General features: G+C 43.7%; 1 protein-coding gene across 3 annotated transcripts in view; it reads right to left on the reverse strand.

Annotated features, from left to right (window-relative positions):
- The window catches only part of IL6ST (interleukin 6 cytokine family signal transducer), a 564825-nt gene extending 551096 nt beyond the window's left edge, over positions 1–13729 (reverse strand). For 2 of the 3 annotated variants that reach the window (XM_078675108.1, XM_078675106.1), the window contains exon 1: positions 13491–13729. The gene's annotated coding sequence lies outside the window, so the exon portion shown is untranslated. The remainder of the gene's footprint in view (positions 1–13490) is intronic. The other variant, XM_078675107.1, reaches the window with a different exon arrangement.
- Between the last annotated feature and the right edge of the window lie 271 nt (positions 13730–14000).

Raw genomic sequence — 14000 nt, forward strand, 5'->3', positions numbered from 1 at the left:
GCATGGAAATTGATCATAAGAAATTCCGCAGATCCCTCAAAACCTGGCTATTCTGAGACCATCCCCTTGTTCCTAGGGTTTCTGAGTATAAGCTAGCGCTGTGAGACCTTTGGGTGATATATGCGATTACCAAATACAAATTGTGGCCAGAGTTTGTTTATACCTGCGGTTTGAAATGTGACATGGACGACTAGCTTTTCAGTGTTTCAGAATTAGGTTTTGTTGAAATGAATAGTTACTTGAAGAAAGAAGACATTTGGGCAGTAGGTTTATTTTTATAAGGCTACTTTTCATTACATGAAAGCAGGAATTTCTTGCACGTTACCACAAATTCTGAACTACCACCGCGATTATGTAATGTTTTGAGGTGTTTAATTAGGCACTGAACATTCCACATTTTGTCGATATAACTGCAACAATTCTAGGTCATGTGAAATAGAAAGAGAGAGGATTAAGGATTTTTTTTAACAGGGATAAAGGTATGAACATGTATTGTAAGAAATAAAATGCCCACTGCCATACAATAACAAGCATTTACAATGCAACGGTTTCGCCTTTGCAAAAGTTTAAGCTATTGGCATTGTAAATGACAAACTTTTTATTTATGTGTTGGTTTTGAAAACAGATAAATAAAAGGCATTGTCATTTACAATGCCAATAGCTTAATCTCTCGCAAATGCGAGACCTATTGCATTTCTTAAAACACAGCACGAAGAGAAACAGAGCTATCCGGAGTAGCACTGGATAGAAAGATAGGTTTCAATGGAGCCTTGGTTGAGGCAGCCCCTTGAAGGTTTCACTCACGCGATGGTCCACTGATGGAACTGGGCCTTGCTGGGGTGGAAGAGAGAAACAGCTCCTGGACGCTAGGTCCAGGGATGTCTTGTGTGTGTCCAAGGACCACCCAGACCTTTAGTGAAGATTGGGGGTCTAGAAACACAACAAAAATCTACTGGTCACAGTAGAGATTCTGCTAGTGCCCTGGGGATCCAGAGCACGTGGCCCCTCGTGGTTAGAGTTTGGAGCCCGTGACAAGTAAGAAAGGCACGTATCTCCAAGTCTGTTAGTGGCATAAAAAGAACTCTGTCCACCCTGATCTCGGCTGGCAGGAGGAGACACCGGGATGGTCCATGTTACTGTAGTGACCTGATGGTCACTGTTCTAGTTGTTGTTGTGCCACCCACTCCCAGAGGCTGCCTTACACCTCATCCCACACCCATGGACTTGTGACCCTGCGACCCATGTGTCCTGGGCCAGTTCTACCCACTAACTTCCTGTGTCTGTGTCATGATTATATATGCCTGGTCCTAGGGCCCCAATACATTCCAGTTACCACCGGCAGGCTCTGTTTCTAGCAGGTCCTCGCGCTAGAGAGAGCAGCCCCGGTGTGGTGGGTGGTGGTGTGGATTTGGACTCCGGGTAGCTCCCAACTGGACTTTTTCAACTGTTCGGATTGTTTATGTCCTGGCTACACTGGCGGAGAGCTTTCTAGCAAGTTCCCACCGGGCAAACTTGGAGAGACTGTCAGAGCTGCAGGGGCCGGGCGGGGCGGGCACAGGGTTCAAGTGGGAGAGCACCGGAGTTATCAACCCAGCAGCAGTCGAGGTCTCTGCTATGGAACTCTGGCGGCATCTAGTGGCCAAAGAACACAGTGTGGGAGTGCTGACGTATTACAGCCACTTGAAGGCTGGATCCACGTCTGGCAGAAGGGCACGTGGAACCACTGGCATTCTAGAACATTCGTTACCCCTGTACAAGGCAGGTGCAGGGTAGTGCCACTGTGGGCAGTCGCTATAAAACGTGTACAGTTCTGCTGTACTGAGGTTGGAGGGGTAGTGCAGGTTGATGGCATCGCTCTCCCTCGTACCCCCGCGGCATTGCCACTATGCAGTAATCACGTAGGGAGGTGCAAATTGAGGACTTTGCCCCTAGGAGGCAGTCCTTGCATCGGGAACAGGTACAGTTCTCACCAAAGGAACCAAAGGGCTCTCGCCAGCCACGAGGATGAAGAAGACGCAGACACTGCGGGCAGAGCAGACAGCAAGCGGGGGCTCGAGTCAAACTACAAGGCTTTGAGTTCAAGTCACGGCTCTTCTCCCCGATGTTGTGTAAGTCTGGGCAGGCCATTCGCATTGCTCTTCGTTGACTCACTCCCACATACATGTAAGGGGGGCTGCAAAAGAGAGGGGTTTGGTGCGATGGGCGTATTAACATAAATAACCAAGTCACCCAGAATGTGCAGTGCAAACGAGTCGAAAGGGTTTAGGAGTAGCATTATAAAATTAATCTAGCACCCACTTCTGTCGCACTGCACCTCAAAGCACTTTTAAAACATGCTGCTTTGTCAGCTGGCATGCTAGCTTAACCAGGAAAACATGCAAATAGGGTGTGGGGGCGAGAGCGTTAAATCTACGCAGAATAGATGGAAAATGAAATTCCACCATGGTGTTTTTTTTCGAATATATCACCTCGCCTTAACTCGCATATAGCAATGTAACTTGAACAGCATTTGAGCTTATAAATAACTCCATCTGGCAAAATTAAAAAAACACGCAAATCTGCATTGGACATGTTACGAAGCTCATTGTGAGGTCCGGACAACAGATGTAAACCAAACACAAAAGTACAACAACCTGTCGGAGATGCAGAAAGACACGCACATGTGTTTTAACCAATATAGCAGTTGGAAAAAAGACCTGTTAGCGGTTGCAAGGAACAACGTGGTTAGATTCCATCAAATAATATATTTGCGTGTTTCTCTTTTCAGATATATTCTTTTGATGTAATCTAACCACGTGGTTCCTTGCACCTGATAGCATGTCTTTGCTGACACTGCTGTCAACAAAAGGAGACTCTTAACATGGATCCCCAGAGGGAGAGGGTGTGATACAGCGGTTAGAGCTTCTGACTCGTAAGCTAGGGATCGATGTTAGTCTCGGCGTCGGTCCAACATTCCTGGGATTCTTTTCTGAGAAAATCACTTAATTTCTCAATTGCCAGCCCTATATCAATCTACGAAAATAAATTAAACAAAAAAAGCTGTTATCTCAGAGGGGTGGTGGGGGCAGACAAGTAGTGTTGTGGTAGGGGCGAGGGGATGGAGAGAGACTTCACAGGGCGATTAAGTGACGGCACTACAAATGAAGCGATAATTTAAGTTTTAAGAAAAAAGCAGCGACCTCGGAGCGGTGGGCAAGCAGTGTTGTGAGGGGGTGGCTGGGACGACAAAGGGAGATTACGTGACGGCAGGGCAAATAAAGCTGCCGAAGTTTAATGCATGAAGTAAACCAAACAGAACACTTAACGAGCAGAGTAAGGCCAACAACAACAAAGTCAGGTCCCGGGTCGGCCAGCCAATCACAGCGCGGCCCTGGGAATGACGTCATGGGGGTTTCCCGGCCGGCAGCCAATGACAGCGCGGCCCAGGACACAGGGGCGGGACTTAAAAAAAGACCAAGAAACGCCCCCGAATCGCGTTTTCTCGGGAAAGCGTGATTGACAGCCTCTGTCTCCCAATGGCTAGCCTCCATTTATGGAGCTAGCCAATGGGAGACAGAGGCTGAACCAAAGCCCATATGTAGGATCATGAGATTTTGCCGTGGGCGGAGCAACTGCTACGCAGTTGCAACGCCCAGGGCGAAACCTAAAAAGATACATTTCAAGTCACCTTTGAGTTCCCTGACCTGGCAAAGGAGTTTTGGCCTTGTTCCTTTGATTGGTCAAAGACATCCCTAGTAACTGGCACTAGCCTTATATTGTACAACACAGTGTATTAAGCCCATGTATAATATTCCTAGCTGAGAGTAAGCTTTGCTTCCTAAACAGGCCGCTGTTTCCAAAGGCCACAGTCCCACCACTGCACATTCTCCTTTCTTAAAACCCACGACCAGGAACAGGGTCGATAGGCGTGGAAGATGGTTGGCTGGCAGTGTGTGGTAAGGATATTAGTCGGGGAGATATGGTCACAATTACAAGTCTTATTCTCTGCATTGCACTTTCTCCTAAATCCAGGGTTTTAAGTGGGTCGGGTCCCGCAGGTGCTCAGCACAGGCATTTCTTAAAAGGAGGTGCTGAGACGGGCCCATATCGTCCTCTGCATTTTGCAAATCTTAACTCTGCAGCAGACCCACCCTTCACTGAATGAAACGTAACTTCAAAGAGACTCGTTTTAGTACTTTCACAGTTTCATCATTTCAGAACTGAAGCACTTCCAATATTGTATACAACAAATCCATAGTTGTTGCTTATTTATTTTATGCAACTAACAACCACTGTCAAAGCCAATAGTCCTGGCTTGTTGTAGGTTTAATTTTACATTTTTTATCATATATCTGGATGCAGTGAAAGAAACAGCAGTAAACAAAAGGGGGAGGGAGAGGGAGAAGTGGATTCTGTCTCCCCTAACACTACTCATAAACAAAAGGAATCCACTAAGTGGGGTTTGGTTGTCGCTGCAATGGTGAGGAGCAACCAGTGTTGTTTAAATACCCCTCACACACCAACAGGCCCCTTGGTGTCATGCTTCATCATCGGGGTCTTCGCAAACCTCTACGGGATGCGGCGTGCTACGACTCACGACTACGTAGGAGCACTATCTGTGAACTATGTGCTGGTGTGTGTGGGTAAATAATGTGAGTGGTGAGGTGAAAAGTGAAAAATTAAAATATACCTGGCACGCAAGTACTGCAAAAAAATTTTAATTAGTCTTCGGCTGGTATCATTAAAAGAGTGCTAGAGAGGTTGTTTTTTACTGATTAGGGTAAAGCAACCATATGAGTGCGTCGACATGTTTCGGAGTGGAAAAACTCCTTCTTCAGGACGAGGATGTGCACTACTTATCCCCACCTTACTCACATGTATGTAGATATAAAAGTGTGCTCTACAAAAATAATTTTAGGTGAAAATGTACCTATCTGTTTTAAGGTTGTAAAGTCCGATGCGCCCAATTGGCGAAGAACTGAACTTATAGTGATGGGCCAAATTGCCTCATGAGCCAAAACGTTGTAAGGGGGTCCGTTCTGCCCGGTGTGGCAACGGTTACGTCCAGGGCTGTCTGGCTCTCTACCCCTCCACGCGGAGCCGCGTGGAGGGGTAGAGAGCCAGACAGCCCTGGACGTAACCGTTGCCACACCGGGCAGAACGGACCCCCTTACAACGTTTTGGCTCATGAGGCAATTTGGCCCATCACTATAAGTTCAGTTCTTCGCCAATTGGGCGCATCGGACTTTACAACCTTAAAACAGATAGGTACATTTTCACCTAAAATTATTTTTGTAGAGCACACTTTTATATCTACATACATGTGAGTAAGGTGGGGATAAGTAGTGCACATCCTCGTCCTGAAGAAGGAGTTTTTCCACTCCGAAACATGTCGACGCACTCATATGGTTGCTTTACCCTAATCAGTAAAAAACAACCTCTCTAGCACTCTTTTAATGATACCAGCCGAAGACTAATTAAAAAAAAAATTCAGTACTTACGTGCCAGGTATTTTTTAATTTTTCACTTTTCACCTCACCACTCACATTATTTACCCACACACACCAGCACATAGTTCACAGATAGTGCTCCTACGTAGTCGTGAGTCGTAGCACGCCGCATCCCGTAGAGGTTTGCGAAGACCCCGATGATGAAGCATGACACCAAGGGGCCTGTTGGTGTGTGAGGGGTATTTAAACAACACTGGTTGCTCCTCACCATTGCAGCGACAACCAAACCCCACTTAGTGGATTCCTTTTGTTTATGAGTGAAAGAAACAGCAAAATACCAGTTGAGCGGCACACTATGCTAAGCCCACATTTTTAGCTTATGTGTTTTAAGCCACACACATAACTACATCGGCCACGCCTCTTTCGGAGACTCCTCGGTTTTTTCATCCCACTTAAAGCCCTGCCTAAATCTATAGGAATCAAAGCTGCAATATTTAAAATAATACAAACCGCTAAATAAATAAACGTTCAAGCCCATGTCTCTTCTTTAGGAACCAACATTTACTTGCATGATTTAATTTAATATACAAAGAAAAACTCAAGCAATTCTGCCCTTGATATTGCAACTTCATCAGCGAGAGTCATCATGTTTGGCACCACTGGGTAAAACAAGACTGCAAATTATAACCCACTGAATGCTTGACCTATGCTTAGATGGATATTAATTGCAGACAAAAGTGTTTTCACTGCTTTTAAGACTCTGGCCATTGCAAAGAGGCTCAGTCAGAACAAACATCATTAAAGCGTTAAGGTACAGTGAGCATGTAATTTACAGGTCAGCAATCTTCACGCCTGCGTTCCCAAAACACACTAGCAGAAGACCTCGGAAAGTTGTTGTCGTCGTCTGCGCCATCGCAGCCAGTAGTTGCAAGGCAACAGTGCCCGGCATATCCGATCTATAATGGTGAAGGGGGTCGTGTTAATATATGAATGAAGAAGCAGGGGGCTGTGTTAAAAACATTTCTATCATTGATGGAAAGACACAAGAGGCAAGCGGGTGCTATCCAATGTATGCAATGATTATATTACATAGTTTGCAAATCCTCCTCCTGTGCAGAGACACCCGAGACCTAATTGTAGATCAGAAGAATGCAATGCTATAATGGGTGTAATCCCAGACCTAAAAAGGAGCTAGAATTCCCTTGCCAAAGCTGCAGAGAGGGCGTGCTGTTTATTAATCATTTTTCTTCTTCGACCCCGGATGGTTGTATTCAAAGACAAACAAGTTTGTCCATTGCACATCATTCACGATAGTCATATTGCAGAATATAATTGTGTTACTTTCAAAAGGAGAGCTTTTGGTAACACTGGATTTGCCAGATGCATTTTTTCATGTTGCGGTTTCCTGGAGCAGCCAACGATACCTCCGGTTCACACTGGACATCATGAGTTCAAAATGCTCCGTTTCGGTCTGGCTACCTCTGCGGGAGTCTTGACAAAGGTACTTTCACCAGTAGTAGCGTTTTTACAATTATAAGAGGTACAGGTGTTTTTTTTATCCTGATGACTGACTTCGAACTGAATCTCTTTCCAAGTCAGAAGAAATTTTGACCAAAGTTTACAGGTGCCTGGAGTCATCAGAATTTTTTCATCAACCATCAGAAATCCTGTCTTCAACCAGTACAGAAGACGTTTATCAGGAACCTCTTCGATAAGAGGAAGTAGAAGGTATTTCTACCGGAAGAAATAGAAAACTTACAAAGTCAACTGGGACATTTGTTAACTTTTCCTCAGGCATCAGCCAGATCGTGGTTGACGATACAAGGCTTAATGGCAGCAACAACGAAATTTGTTACACCATGGGCGCACCACCATTAGAAATCTCTGATCAACCATCTTTTCAGTTTCAAGTTATCGGTGTCACAGGAATATGAAAACCTGATACCAGTACCAGACAAAGTGAAATATGAGTTGCAGTGGTGGCCAGATCCACTGAATTTACAGAAAGGAGTGTTTGTTCAATATACAACTCTTGTAGTGTTGATGAAAGCTGCATTCCATTGGAGTTGGGGAGCAGTTCTGAGGGACTGGAAAGTAAAGCACAGTTGGGGTCAAATTGAAAAAAAACAGTCCAACAACTGGAAGGAATTAATGGCGATTTGGTACACTTTGCAGTCTTTTGCTCACAAGCTGTTAGGGAAGTCAGTCTTAGTTAGAATTTATAACCGGTGGGACTACATTAATAAGCATGGAAGTAAAAAGAGCAAGACCCTAGCAGCCGCAGCTGATACTATTTGCTCATGGGCAGAGACTAACCTATCACTGAGAGCAATGCATTTGCCGGGTGGGGACGGGGGGGGAATAACCACCAGGCGGACTGTCTCAGCCAAGATTTGAATCATCAGTGAAATTCCAAGATAAACTGGAAACTTAGGAAGGGTTGTGGCACATATTATCACATTCCCAGTCGTTCCCAAGGAACGGGTGCTCCGCTCCCAGGGCTAACCATCCCAAAGAAAAAACTCATTACAAACAAATATATCAAAGAATATAGGAAAAGCACTCTGTATGTATTATTTCAGAGTCCAATGTTACTGAGGCAAACCTTCAGAAAAACAAACTGGTCTTGTGCAAAAGTCCAAAGGCAGAAAGTAAAGTTATGGGCGTCTGTGTAAAGGGCTTTACACGTGCAACCACAACTTTACTTTCTGCTTGTGAATTACAAGGGAACTCCTGCTGCTACTGATTTGATGAAGAGATATTACAAACTTTATATGTACAATTTTGGAGTTTCATTATGTGCCCTGAAGAAGTCCTGTTGTCCATTGGTACGAAATGCATTGGCTGTGTCGATGTCCATTTCATGTTTGAGAAGACAAAAGTAAAAAACAACTTTTAAATAAGATGTACAGTTGTCCGTGGTATCTTGACTAAGAAGTTAGACAATAGCACAAGACTAATTTGTTTTTCTGAAATGTTGCTTCAGTTACATTGGTCTCTGAAATAATACATACAAAGTGCATCTCCCTATTCTTTAAGATCAGTGAAATTCTACTTGAAACAGGAAGTGTTTCAGGACATAAACTGGTTGCTCAGTATGCCGTGGTTAGATACAATTGCATTCCCGAACAATGCCCTGCTTTCGAGGTTTTGCTCGTTGAACAACTGCCATAAAACCTGAGCAGTAGATGCTCTATCACTTCTGCGGCCAAAGGAGTTCCTTTACATTTTTTCTCCACTTCCCTTCCTCGCAAGAGCGCTGCAGAAGATTTGGGAGGAAAGGATTACAGTAATTCCACTCCGACCCTCTCCTCCTCAGTTTCTGTATTGGCCAGAAAGACAGTTGTTTAATCTGCATCTGACACCATGGAAGTTGAGTGCCCTGCCCCTGCCCTGCCCCCCCCCCCCCGCGCTCAATCCCCCCTCCCCCCCACTCAGCCTGAAGATTAGGCGAGTTGGGGACCCAAGTCATTTTCTATTCTTAGCTTGGACTTTTCCTTAATAGGGTAGTGTTAAAAACAGACTCAAAATTTTGATTTAAAATAAAAAAAAAAATCATTTAGTCCTTGAGACTATTTTATCAGTCTGTGTAGCGAACGCTGCTCACCTATTTACCACATCGCTGGATGTTAATTTAGTACTTTATTGGGAAGAAAAACTAAGATTTTTACACTTTCACTTCGCTTTTTTGTGTCATATGGGGTAACTAATAGAGATAAAAATGTTATGCATGCTACTTTAAGTAGGTTCAACAGACTATCTCTAAGGGTTACCTATCGGAAAGACATGATTTGCCCCAAAAATGTACAAGGATATTCAACAAGAGCAGTTTCTACTTCTGGGCAGAAGCATTAGGAATATCCTTGCAAAAAGATATGCAGGGCGGCCAAATAGTCCACTTAGAATTCTTTTGTGCCACAGTAGAGGGTAGATTTGAATACATCTGAATGGGTTCGTTTTGCCACTGGAGTGTTGAAAGCAGCAATTAACCCCATGCGCGCTGCGGGTTTTCCCGCTGTGCGCTGACTTTTTTTAAAAAGCCGCGGTTCATGACGAGCTCAGCTCATCATGAGCGTACGACAGGCGTAACTCCTGACCAGCTGAGCTCGTCATGAGCGTGGAAGGGGTTAAGTAAATGCATGTGTAAGGATGTAGATTACAATAAACTCAGATAAATTAACAATGTATTGTTGGTGTAGTCTTGGTGCTATGGGTGTAACCTCATAACAGGACTGGGATAAGGAGCACAGATGATGTGGTAGCAATCCTATTACTTACTGGTAATCTTTATTAACCTTAGTCTTAGTGATCCTTGTCCCTGTCCTCAATCCACCTTCCCCCACTCTCTATTGGGCTCCTCCAATACACGTTTAGCTTGTTTAGTAGCAGGAAACCCATGGGGTGGGTATGGTTTTATATTCTAGGAGGATAACAATAAAACAAAGATTTCAAGTAATATTATTGAATGCTTATGTAAAAAGCTGTCTGAGGGAAGGGGTGACTTCATTATTTCAGTGCTGGGACGAGGATCACTATGGCTGAGGGTAATGAAGATTACAGCCAGTAATAGGATGATTCCCAAATCACTGCAATTTTTTAACTGTACATGCTCAGTCTCACAGTCTGCTATTGTGACTATGAGTTTCCTATCACCCACTGTACGAAGCAGCACAACTTTAGCACAAAGGGCCAGTTTTACATAGACATCCGTTTGCAATTTCCTAATAGCAAATCTTTGCAATTCGCTATTAGGAAATCGCATATAGCTATGTGCAACAGTGTGTTTTACACTGCCTGCGATTGACAATGGGTCGCAATTGGCCTACCTCATTAATATTCATGAGGTAGGTCACAATTTGCGACCCATTGGGAATTGCTGAAAACACGGGGATGATGACCTGCTGGGGACAGCAGACCATCATGTCTATCTTTGCTTTTAAATAATGCAAAGTTTTTTTTTTTTTTTTTTAATACAGTCAGTTTTCCTTAAAGGGATGCGCTTAAAAAAAAAAACACTATATATCAACTGATCCAGTGTTTATTTATTTATAGTAAAGAATTGTTACCAGAAAGCATTCATGCTGATAATAATGAAATAGAACTCGAATTGCGTAACAAAATACTTGCAAAATCGTGTTTGTATCAAAAATACTCTTTCAAAAATACTCTTTCTATGTCCATGGACATGGTCATGTGACTCACAGAGGGTGTTTACTCACATTTCATAAACTACAAAATGATGGCTGACGCGGTGCTCATTGTGGGAACAAGAGCACTTGATGCTCGAAACGCGTCAACAAAGGTTGAAATAAACATTTCCTTGCCTCAAGTCGTGGGGTCCGCTTCTTCTTTTCGCCTTCGTGGAGGTTTTGAAGAAAATTGCGCTGATATATATATATATATATATATATATATATCTTTCTTTTCCTTTTTTATGTCCGCAGTGATCTGTGGGACCACTGCCTGCTCTTAAAAACATTTTAGCAAGCATTCACAAAAGAGAAGGGGTCCCTTTGGAACCCCTTCCAATTTGTGAATGGGTCACCACCTACTTGAAGTAGGCGGCAAATTGCGAATGTTTTCCGACTGTATTTCAGTTGCAAAACATTCATTCACACATACCAATACGAGTCACTATTGGAAGGGGACACCCTTATTAAGCCCCTTCCTAATACCGAATCGCTAACCCATTTTGAGATTTGGTAATAGGTTACCGGATTGCAAAATAGGGTTTGGTACATAGAAAAAAGCACTTTTCCAGTCGCAAATGGCCCGATGAGTTTGTGACCTGGAAAAATCTATGTTCATCTGGCCCTATATCTGCTATCAGTTGTATCACCAACAGCACCATAGATCCCTAGCTATGTATTACGCATGCTTTTACAGTACCAATACTCCTAAACCTTTCGTGAAGCACCCAGTCACCTTTCTCTAGGGTCTATTTGTGCTACATAAAATAACACTCATTGACAAAGCAAATAGGTCTAGATTTTAATACACACAAAAACACACACACACACAATTATTTTTAATAATTTTGCATGTGCTTTTCAATAGTAAGCTGTACTTCTAATGTGTATAGAAACTACATTTAGATTCAATGCACCTTACAGGAAAAGGTAATTCTAATTGGCGCAAGACTAACTACTACTGGCTTTAAATTACTCCTCACCTGAAAACACAGTTTAAAAGCACAATGACAAATAATATATTAAAAAGGATAAAGAAAGTACAGAAAAAAGCATTGTTGTGGTAAATTACTGGCCCACCAACCACGGCAAGGAAGCACTTATTTTTAGGTGAATGTACACATGTGATCAAGCAAAGAGGACTCTCAGTGTAAAACTGTCAACGGTTGAAGGTGCACATCGGTATATGCTGTAGCTGGTGGAAGCAAAATGTGACTGAAAATTTAACACACCAATGGGTGAGAAGGGCGGACCCTAAGGTGCACATCGGTATATGCTGTAGCTGGTGGAAGCAAAATGTGACTGAAAATGTAACACACCAATGGGTGAGAAGGGCGGACCCTAAGCCATATAGATATATAGGTATGTATTTTTATATTTGGGCCATTTGATTACAAGCAGACAAGAGCTAAAATGTCTCTTGGTCAGACCAAAATATAGATAAAGGAATGTTTTTGTGCATGGTAGACAGCCTTCATTACATTATCACAGATGCTACTAGGTGAAACAAATCATGAGTAACGGTTTGTTTAGAGGGCATATCTGTTGGGCAGTAGACAAAAGTAAAAAAAATATTTTGGTAAAAGAAACTACTCAAGCGAACTGTGGTTTAATTAAAAATTAATAAGTTAAGGAATGTTGTGGGAAAGCGCAGGATTCCGTCCCGGCAGGTATTGTTGCTGGAAACGAGGTTCTTGGCTTTTTCTTTTTTTACTTTTGGTCGTTTGAATCTGTAGTCACGTATATTTGGACCCAATGTGAATATTTATGTTAAGCGAAGTGATGAGTTTTTCAAAATGGGGTCTATATGAGACACATAAAATATGCCAGTACAACTTTAATATTGCCTTTCTAATTTACAAATTCTTTCGGAGCAGTGCGTATAATAATAATTCATATGAGTTGGCATACCACTGAATGCATACATTCTGACTCTGCCTTGCCCGACTCAATCCTCTTTAATCCCACCTGCGGAGTGTCCCTAATTTCAGGGTTCCCACAGTTTTTGCATTCATAGCGCCAGAAAGGTAGAGGTCACTGTGGTAAACATCAGGGTTGATACCCTGAATACATACGATCGACATGGGCCCCTGAATGCAACAACCGGTCGGCAGAATTTCGTACAGTGGACTGTAATCAACGACACTTCCTTCCGAGGATCGCTCATTTCGAAAGAACTGGAATAAGGGGCTTTTATCTTTGTGCCCCGTTAGGACATGTTCTTCCTTCATTGCATATGAATAGATTGCAAAGTTTAATATTAATGCAATCACCAGTCACCCATCAATAAGACCTGTGGGCCTTTGCCGCAAATAATGAACGTTTACTCATGATGGTGCTCTCTCGCCCTAACAATGCTCAGGGACCAAGGTGCAGATTTACAAGCCCCTTGCGCCACTTTTCCCCATGTTAAAAATGACGCAAAAGTGACGCAAGGGGCTTGTAAATAAGCCCCAAGTCTTTGGCTACACTTTGTTAGTGACCAATCGCTGCAGTTTGTCATGCCGATGCTTCCAGGTCAGATGGGCAGCTGCTCGTGCCACCAACACATCTTGCTTGCCATGGGACTGGACAGTAAAGTGTCGTTCAGTCCTAGTTGCGTAAAGGCAATGGCGAAACAAACCCTATCGCCCTCAGCAACGTAAGACCCTGTGCCAGTAACAGTACTAGATCAGGCTCACGGCCAGCCAGGCTCTAAAAAGACCGTTTATCTTCTTGGGGCAGGAACAAACAAATAGAGGCAGGTTATTCACATATATTTCAGTGTGCGCTGCAAACGACTTTAACAGAACCAAGGAATCCTAACTGTCCGACGCAGGTAGTGAGCGACCATACCAGGGTTTTCGGACACTCCAAAAAGACAAACACTCACCTGGTCGCAGATGAAGTGTTTGTCAATTCACACAATCGCGCAGACGATGAGAAAGCGACCCTGGATACGACCAACTGCCCGCTGCGAACCTCTTCGTGAAAGGTGGCACCAATGCCCGGTCTGAGATTTCACGGGACGGGAGAGGGCAGGAGTTCCATACTCCCAGCACTTCGCTTAGTACGTGCTTGTTAACATACAACTGCGCATGCGTCCCGGCGAGCTTCGATTCCCGCAAGTGAACTGTCGAACGTTCCGGGATGTGACGTCACTGGGCAGGCTGCTGTTGAGTGTCTCCAATGGAAAATCCCGAGCCTCACTGTCAATTGTTCCAAAAGTGTCAATCAGAGGGGCCGGAAGTAAGCACCAGCGGCGATTCTGGGAATCTCCTGTGTTTCTCATCACCTAGAACAATAAGAGGGCGGCCCGATAATTTACAGTGGCCCTATTGTCTCCGGGATTGGGTGGAATATGTATATCCTCTAGCCTCTGCGAGACTCCTGCGCATATCAT

This window comes from Lissotriton helveticus, chromosome 2_1 (genome assembly GCF_964261635.1).
Source record: "Lissotriton helveticus chromosome 2_1, aLisHel1.1, whole genome shotgun sequence".
Classification (NCBI taxonomy): domain Eukaryota; kingdom Metazoa; phylum Chordata; class Amphibia; order Caudata; family Salamandridae; genus Lissotriton; species Lissotriton helveticus.